The sequence below is a fragment of the Uranotaenia lowii genome, chromosome 1 (genome assembly GCF_029784155.1).
Source record: "Uranotaenia lowii strain MFRU-FL chromosome 1, ASM2978415v1, whole genome shotgun sequence".
Lineage (NCBI taxonomy): Eukaryota > Metazoa > Arthropoda > Insecta > Diptera > Culicidae > Uranotaenia > Uranotaenia lowii.
Genome location: NC_073691.1, coordinates 161,247,871 through 161,258,139, shown reverse-complemented (window position 1 = coordinate 161,258,139; position 10,269 = coordinate 161,247,871).

Genomic DNA, 10,269 nt, shown 5'->3' with positions numbered 1-10,269 from the left:
TTTCTTAAGCGACGAAAACCACACAAATTGGACGTTATCCGACACCTTCTTCGTAGGTTCCTATCGGAAGAATGCAAGAGAGCGCAAGATTTTGCTCTCAAAGCCTTCAAATCGGGGAACTGAAATGAAGGGATTCGTCAATGATCACAAAAATTGTGCAGCCAATGATTGAATTTGTGGTAATTTGTGGCAATTTGTTAGAGAAAATTAGAAGGTTTGAGCTCAAATGAGAGAAACCAGTGCTCAGAGAGAGTGAAAATGTGTTAATTGTTGTAAATTGTTCAAATTTGTTAAGCAGTTGTGGAATTTTGATCATTACCGCTCCAAATGCAAAGAATTCTCTCTTGATTTTAATCCCTTGCTTCAAATCGTTGCCAGCGACAATGTTTTCCAGATCTTTCATTGGGCAATATCACTAAATTCCTCTGATTTAAAGGCATCTGGATGCACCGCTGGTTCCAGAAAGAACATGACGATGATTTTCTCCCTTGAAGCCCGCGCGGGAGCAAGATCATTCAAAAATTTACAAACATGGCAGATTTTCTATTCTATCCGACTAAAACTGACTTCAGACGACATTTTATACGATTTTTTCACTATGCAGTTGGAATTACGATTCGCAAAACCATTGTAAACGACTTAAGTTATAATTTCTGATACGATTCAATGTTTGCTGAGAGTGTATGTATCATTAGCATAAGCAAGGATTTGATTCCGGGACATAACTCTTATTTTTTAACCGCTCTAATGTAGAATATGAACGAAAAGACATAATGGCACCTAAAGTGCATAGGTTTAATAAATCAGTGGCATCTGAAACGCTCATTTACTGTTTAGTTAATAGCACATTGACTGCCAAAGTGCTAGGGCTAACACGTTCTGAAATCCTTGAGCCTAACCTTTTTATTTTCAATAAAGGGTGATACGGTCAAAATTTGGTCAAGGGAAAACGCGTGTAAATCGGTGAAATCGTTTATTTAAAAAAATAAATTAAATTTCGTTTTCAAGTTTAATTAGTACAAAATGCAAGAAAAATATTCAGTTAGGCTTCCGCTTTTCCAAATCCGAATTGCCGGGCCTTACGCTTAACCCATGCTATCAGATTTTGTACAGCCACCTGTCACCTTTGCCTTGAACTGCTGCTCGTCCTTAGCATTTTTTTTTGTCTTCTTTAGGTTCCGCTTGACAATAGCCCAGTATTTCTCAATTGGGCGGAGCTCTGGCGTGTTGGGAGGGTTCTTGTCCTTGGGAACCACCTGCACGTTGTTGGCGGCGTACCACTCCATGGCCTTTTACCGTAATAGCAAGATGCCAACACAGTAAGGGTCAACCGTGCTTCTTCAGGAAAGGCAGCAGACGTTTATTCAAACACTCTTTCACGTAAATTTCTTGGTTGACAGTCCCGGAAGCTATGAAAATGCTGCTTTTCAAGCCACATGTAGAGATGGCTTGCCAAACCAGATATTTCTTCGCCAACTTTGACAGTTTCATGTGCTTGAAAATATCTGCTACCTTTCCCCTTCCTTTTGCCGTATAAAACTCCTGTCCCGGAAGCTGCTTGTAATAGGCTTTGACGTAGGTTTCGTCGTCCATTACCACGCAGTCAAACTTCGTCAGCATCGTCGTGTATAGCCTCCGGGATCGCGCTTTGGCCGTCGTATTTTGTTCATCATCGCGATTTGGAGTCACTACCTTCTTGTAAGTCGATAGTCCGGCTCGTTTTTTGGCTCGATGCACGGTTGTAGACGATACACCCAGCTTATTTGCGGCATCTCGGAGAGAGAGTTTAGGGTTTCACTTAAAACTACCGGTAACTCTCTTTGTCGTCCCAGCGGCTTCTGGTTTTCGATTTCCCCCCGTTCCAGACTTCCTGGCTGTCGACAAACGTTCCCCAAACACTTTAATTACTTTTGTAACGGTTGATTTGGCAACTTTTAGCGATTTTGCCAGCTTTGCGTGCGAGTAGCTCGGATAAGCGCGAGCAAAATTTTGATACGCTGCTCTTCTTCCTTGGACGGCATTTTGACAACTGAAGAGTGAATTCCAAAATCAAAATAGGAGCAACATTCTACACACACACACCTTCAAAATGAGGGGTGTTCAGGTTTTTTAAATGCAAAATTGAAAGAAATACGTCAAATTGATATTGACCAAATTTTGAACATATCTAGCGTAACATTTAAAAAGGGCGAAACTAGCAGTTAGCTCGAAACGAGAAAATTTCGGAACATCTAATCAAATCCTATTTAAAAAATCGACCACCATTGTTCAACAAAATAAAAAAAAAAGTGCATTATATACACTTATTGTTCGTTGGTTATCAAAATCTTTAACTTTTTTCACTAAATTTCCGAGATTTTCGAGTTTCGCCTTTTTATGTTTTCGATTTCAGTTACGCCTGCAAGTTTTGCCTAATTGATCGGCCGTTTTTGTTTTGGTTTTGAAGTTACGCCCATTGGTCCACACGCAAAAACTAATTAGGCCGTTTTGTCACACACGGTCAACTCAGTTACGCCTATTGGCCCTACACGAATAGAAAAATTAACCCAATTTTGATTAGGCGTAACTTCACGTTCCAACGAAAATGCATCAACATGAAGATTCGCCCATTTTAATTTTATCAATTTTTTGAAAGTTTTAAGCGATTTTAAGATGAAACCGCGTTTATTAGGTAAAGTGCAACTGCGTAAATCCGGAATGACCGTTAACTCGATTTGTTTACATTTGGCAGTTTCGCCCTTTTTAAATGTTACGCTAGATATCACCCTTTACTCATTAAACATTCTAAGCAAGGAGTTTCGTTTTCATTGCAAACAAACAGAATTAATTTACAATTGAAGTTCTTTAAAACCAACTCGTAAGTCTGAAAGGGCCAAAACATTCCACCTGAGTTGAAATTTCGAACTTCCCGGTACCGGTACCGTTCTTACGTTTTCCCAATATGTCACGGCAACAACAGTTGCCGACGTTTCCAAAGGATCCGTAACAAATGCAGGAATGAGGGCGGACGAATCATCCAAGCCGCTGACCTCGGCGGAAGCAATTCCACAGCAGCGAACAGGTGCAGAAAAAGTTTCCCTCCTCGCCGGCATACCGGACTCGGCATTTTTACTCCGGTGTGTCGGCAAGGTACAGGATTATGGATCAGAACCAGCCGAGGAACGAATCGAACTATGTTGAACACATGAAATAGAATGTCCGAGAAGAACGTTCGCCATTGCCAATTGTTGCCGGTAGCTAGCTGCGGGAGCTGATTGGTGTTTTGTCGAATCCAAACTCGGTTCATAGCATCACCAAGGGTTGCCAGTTGAGAAACATGGAAGTGCAAAGTACTTAACAGGCGCTAAATTTAATTTTTTTTTCATTTCAAAAGATGCTTACCTTTTAAAAGTTTTTTGTAAAGATAAGAGAGAAAATTAATTTAGACATGGCGACCGTGACATTTTCTTGCTTCTCTATTCTAAAAAATGGTTCCTATAGAATATGTGTAGTTCACAAGCTGGTAAGTGTAGATTGAACCCTATGTAAAATTTGTCACCCTTTTGTTGAAAAAAAATTAAATTGTTTGATTCCGAAAACCTAGCTCTGGCAACCGGGACCAAAAAAACGTGCAACCGCTCCAAGCTACCGGAAAGCAATCTACGAGAGCAAGTGAACTGCCCTGGTGTTGAATTTTTGATAGAGATGTGAATTTTTAACGCCGGAGTAAGTTTTGACCCGGTCGGGGCCGAAATTCAGCTACTCAGTCGTCGGACAGCCGGTAGAAGGATCAGAAACAAGCTGGGAAGCAAAGAAAATGGACGACTGACTAGTATGGTCTGGTCAGCCACTTTGTTGCTGCACCTGCAGCTCGAACATGACCGACCTAGCTAGTAGGGTTTCATTTTTGTTTCCTCCTCGGTTTCACGAAAAGAGTATTATTTCGGACCGAAAAACAGCAAAATATTGTTTCCAATGTAGGGAAAGCAATAAATTTCGGATCAATGAGTGTTATTTATTTGTTGGAAGAACGATGGGTTATTCGGGTTTTTAACATTTTTTTAGTACAACTTACTGGAAAAATTTCATCAAAAACTTGATTGAATCAATTTTCGAAACTGTAGCAATAAATGGATGAAATCAGAACGTTCCACCAGTCAATTTCGATAAGTTTATTGAATGAACAGTTAATTTCACCAAAAAATACACACCGCTGCAGCACATTTAACCGGGTCTAGCTTGAAACTCCATCCAAATTACTGGGCCCGAAGCCACAAATGAATGGGCTACCATTTTAAATGACCATGGACATAATCGGAGTGCAGCAAAACAGAACCAATCCGGAAGTCAAATGCAAACGCTATGGAACGGGATTCCACCATTCGAACGAAAGCCTAATCCTTGGCATTCATTTGCAATTTCGCCAAAAATGGGATGGTCAGTTGACTGCATATTTAGCTGGTTCCGGATGTACCTAATGGGAGAATGATTTTCTCCGGTTCCTCTATTCTGCTTCTGGTAAACTTCTGATTCCGATAGGGATGCGGCCCATTTATCACTTCCGAAGTCGCACTCCATGTGTGTTTTATGGATACGGGCAGCTCTGGGGAAAAGCAATATCGTTGGTATCATTAGAGATTCCCATGATATAGTTCAAAGGCGCAACATCACCTACTTTCGTGTCGTATTTATGACACGAAATGTTAATGGTTGGAAAGCCATAATATTGCAGTAATCAGAACTAATCAGAACCAGAAGAATGAACACGATCGTCAATCGCTGTACCAAAGTTCGGAAATGAGAAAATAATAAATTTGAAACGAAATATTTGAATATAATTGTCATTGTATTCGAATACAGATACAGTGAGCGAAATAAGAAAAGTACCACTATGTGTTTTGCTTGTAAAAAAATGAATGATTGAGATCCCGAAAATTTTCTTCTACAGTTTGTTCTGAACTGCTTAACGAATAAGTCAAGCATAAGTTTACTTTTTTTTTGACGTATCAATTGGCGTTGAGGACCAAAAATGTGAAAAAAGGAGTGCGAAATAAGAATAGCTCCACTTGAGTTTTCAACAAAAACATGATTATTTTTAAAAATTTTCCTGTGTAAAGTGAATAATAATGCTTCTACGAATTATTTAAATAGATTACTGCATTTTAAGGAGTTTTCTAGAATTCCAAAGGTTTTCAAAAGTTTTAAAAGGGGGTTTTAAGAAATGCTCCTCTAGCGTTAAGGAATTTGATATTTGAGCTGTAATTTTTTCCAAACTACTTACTTTCTTGATTAAAATGACGTGAAATGATGAAAAAAACATTCGGGATTCATTTTGAATCAGAAAAAATCAGGTTGGAAATTAAAAAAATTGATTTTTTTTTCAGGAAACCACACCTTATCCAGTTTCAAGTCGTAGTTGGCAGCACTGAATATCTTGCAGTTAGAACCCAATTAAGACTCAATAATGATTATCCAGGTTTATTTGGGCCCATATTCATCATTTTGAGATATTTTCCCATCACAGTTTTGTGGAAGTTCACGCTGCAGAAGCTTTTTCGGATTTGCAAAAGAATCACCAGCACAATAATGTACAACCGCCAAAATTCCTGCTCATCTCAACTTCTGATTTAATTGAAAATCATACCAATAATAAAAACTGCTAGCCGTCTGGTCCATCGAGCTCCATCGCAAAGTACAACTTTATTCTGATAATCGGTCCAAAAAATTCACTTTTAGTGACCTTGATGCAATTCTATTTTTTTTTATTTAGTGATCTTAGAATTTCTAAAGCGTTCACACGGTACCATGTATTTATTTCTTGACCAAAATCATCCAGCACACCCTTATTGATCCCGGATATTCGAAAATGGGCATGAATTTGATTGCAAGATAGTGCTGCCATCTATGACTTAAAACTAGAGAAATAGTGTTTGACTATTGAAAAACATTTGTATTTTTTAATTCCAACCTGTTTTTTGGATTCAAATTCTGCCTCAAATCTATGTTTCATCATTTTGCATCATACTTATAAATGTTAAAGAAGAAATCAAGCAGTTTGATAAAGTTTCATAGCTCAAATATCAAATTCCTTAACGCTAGAGGAGCATCTCTCAAAACCCCCTTTAAATACATTTGAAAACCTTTGAAATTCTGGAAAACGTCTTAAAATGCAGTAATCTATTCAAATAATTCGTAAAAGCATTATTATTCATTTTTAAACAGGAAAAAAAACTTCGTGCAACTTATTTCAGGCTTCAGTCTTCTCGATAGTAGAATTTTAATTTCTTTTCAATTATTCTATTCGGTATCAGCCGTCGCATTCCAGATTATTTCCCCCAAGTATCCGGGCCTGTCAACCACGAAATTTTTTATGAATCATTGCATAAACCGGACAATTGATTTAAAATTTTCAATCATAAATCAACACCCTGGCAACTTGACAGTTCTGGCGAGTTTCGTGTGCCTGATTGAAATCCGCAGGTGTCGCTTGTGTACCGCTTGTTTACATACTTTTCGAGCCATGCGTATGGAAAGGGCAGATCATCAAATGTGGTGCAAATCATAAAATTCGAATGAATGAAAAAAAATTTCAACCGAAATTATTATTCTCATTGAATATTCTACATATTTATTTATTGTATAGGAACAGTTTTCCATAAACCGAGAAATGTTCTGCTATAATTTGAAAGTTTTGTTATACTAAAATTTTCATATGTATCGCAGTTTATAAAAATCATTCGATGATTGTTGTGGTAATGTTTTGTTTTACATTTATTTTGTACGATCGTCATCAATAGTTTTGGTGGAAGGGGTTCTTTTCCCAAAAATCTGCCGTATATCAGTGAATTATTTTGATCAGTCCAAAAGTTTTAAACGTAATAAAGGACATACAGATTTACGTCTGTGTGCCCTTTATTCGACTGAACTTTTGAAAACAGATTCACTTTACGTATAACTGAACTAATTTTCAATTCTGAACGTTTTTTCATTTGTTGAATCGGTTAAAAGAAAACATATTTCCATATGCGTCCTTCCGACATGTTAAGTCGCTTGATTTTCGATTTGACAGAACCAGAAAACCAGAAAAAACTGGCACACGCGATTTGTATGGGAAACGTCAAGTTGCCAGGGGGTTGATCATAATATACAATATCCAGAGCCATATCCAGGCAAAATCCAAGTTTAAGAACATATTTCGATTGATATCAACGGATTTCATATTCAAATAATGGTGTACTAGTGAGTTAATTCTTATTTTTTTTTTAACTATTCAAATATGGTTGTGATGAGGCACAAAAAATGTGCCTGTGTTGTAATTTTTCCCTTGTAAATTTAAACTATCCCGTGATAAGTCTACTCAATTTTGCTTTTAATCAATAATTTTATTTTTATCCTGTTAATTTTAGTTTAGTATAAAAACCTTTTTTTAAATATTTTTTTGTAAAGCATTAGTTTAATAAATTCTAGTTTAATTTTAGTTGTTTTTGTTAAATAAAATGGATCTCTTAAAAGGAAATCTGGCTGGGTTTCAAGATTCACACATATAATAGAAATTAAAATTTAATTTGAAATCCTGTTTCACATTTGGCACTCGGAACCTGGGAGTTTGGTTATTTCAATTGCTTTTGATTAAAATTTTTCATTTAAGGATAGTAATAACTATTAGAAATAAACCATTCGTTTGAATATTTTTTTTTATTATCTACATTTTTTTTCGGGGAGTTTTTTCGGCTTACAGTCTTGTTTTTAGCAAAAAGGAAGTATTAATTTACGTTTTCAACGTTTCGATCCTTATCGGATCTTTTTCAGGGACGAAAAGATGATCTTTTCGTGCCTGAAGAAGATCCAATAATGATTGAAACGTTGGAAACGTTAATCAATACGTCAAATTTTTCTACCACAAAAACAATTTATAATATACATAAATCACTTAAAAAAGATTATTACATATGTGTACAGATGTGAAAAAAAGATTCTTCAGTTTTCCTTTAGTTATTTGTTGCAAATTTGTTACTTTTTCCGTTTCTTTTCAAAATTAAATTAAATTAAAGAAGTTGAAATTCTAGAACAAATAAAAAAAAGTTCCAATACCTTCATACCTCAGAATCTGATTTTGATAATCTTAGTCTAGAATTAAATATACGACTAGAGTGTTGATTTTTTATTTGGAAATTGGAGATACAAATCCAGCATTTGCAATGAGGATTGAATTCCAGTATTTATGGAGAGTATTCGAAAAAAATGCTACACTTTGTTCTATGATTAACATTTGAATGCATGGATGAAAATTGATGAAATTTTAATTCAAGTTACATACCTAGTAATATAATGTATACGTGTACAAAATTTGTTGAGATTCTATCAAGTGATTTTTGAGATAGCGTCCAAAACTGAAGTTCATTGACAATTTTTTTGGGCAGGATCGAGAAAAATCCAGAATAGACCAAAGTTTACATGGTAAATCATTTCAGAAATCCTAAAGGACCGAATAGTGAGCTAAAATTTAATTGAACGTGAAAATTATTGATTCCATGAAGTGAGAGGAGTGTGAGAGTTTTTTTCAAGCTCAATCCGAAAATATGAATAAATAGAGGAAGTGATAAAAAAAAGTCAAATTTTTCTGACTGGTTCGTCAAGCTGACTTATGAACAGGCCTCACATCATTTCTACAAGGTTGGAAAGCTGCCACCCGGTAAAATAAACAAAATACAGTGGTCAAATTGCGCGCAAAGTATGTGGACTGCTTGTGGGGCAATATTTTGAGAAAAAAAAATCGCGACGGACAGCAACACAAATTCTTTAGCGAGCAGTTTGCCAACCAGAAACTTTTCGTTTGCAAGTCTCGCCTGTATTTCCCGGGGATAAACAAGTGGAAAAAATTGAAAAAAATTATGACTAGTACTTGAAGAGGCTAACGATCTGTGAAAACTGCAAATTACTCAGTCTTTCATAACGATTGACACGATGAATGACTTAAAATACAAAGAAGACTTCCTGCAAATGCGACCATTTTCTCTGCAAAGCACTTCAATGGGTCATTCAAAGTTTATGCTCTGTTTAAGTTGATCAAATTAGTTGGTGTTGTGCCGAAGGAGGTTAATCGAATAAACTTGTTATAACTTCTCACGCAACTAATGTATTATTTTGAATTGTAAAGTGACATTTATAACGAGAGATTCTTGAAGAGCTCATAAAGTGATAATTTTTAAACTACCAGATGTACAATTATGAACATTATCTTTTTATCAAAAATACAATAGATTCGAAAGTTTTTGTAAAAAAGATTTATAAGTTGCATAAAAAGATATTAAAACATGTATATTGAGAAAAAAATTTGTAAGATATTATTATTTTCCTCTAATTTCATATTTTTCAAAATTCTTCCGATTTTGTTCAATTTCAGGAAAGGACGAGAAGCAGTGCGCAGAAAATATTGAAGATTAATTTGTCACTGGCCACCCTCGTTCCCATCTGTTTCTCTTTCTCTCTCTCTCTCTGATTTTTGAAAATTTTTAAAATCACCCCACCTCTCCCAAAGAGCTAACTAAAGAACCGGGCCTGATAGATTGGTAAATACGTGAATTCATCATAGATGTCACCCTCGGTAGTCCGTTTGTGAAGTCTTTCACGAATAGCGAATTTGTAGAAGTGCTACGAGCGATGAGTCTCTCAAACTCTCCTCTAACTCAAGAGAGCAAACGAGGGCTAGTGCGCTCCACGGCATAGTTATTGACGAAACCCATTTCAGCAAAACCTCTCCTCTTTACTATTCGAGGCCTGAACGCTCCTCTAAAGACTCGAGAACCAACTCCTCCTCACGAACCTCTCCTTCTTACGACTCGTGCAACGACTTGAGAACTGATCTCTTCTCGTAATGACTCGAGGTTAACATGCATAGCCATTCTTTTGTTGTCTCAAGGCCAGATCACCCCCTTTGCGACTCAAGATCGGACATCTCTTCGTGAATACTTGGGGTGCACACAGATCTGTCCGATTGGCGACTCAAGGTTCGACCTCTTATCAGAATTTCAGGTGTGTCACATTTTTCCCGTCGCGTGTCCGTTTGGAACAGCTTATCCTAAGCTTAGAATATCAGTACACACGCGCGGTACTTTACGTAACGGCTCGGATGATTCCCGAAGAAGACATCATCCACACTGACTCAAATGGCAAATCCACTCTATTCCAAGATTGTGTCGCACATGGAGATTACTGTTGGAGGGCACACGACATCTTCGAAACAGCAAATTTCAGCTGGAGTAATGGTCGACAACCGCTTAAGTTTTGGTG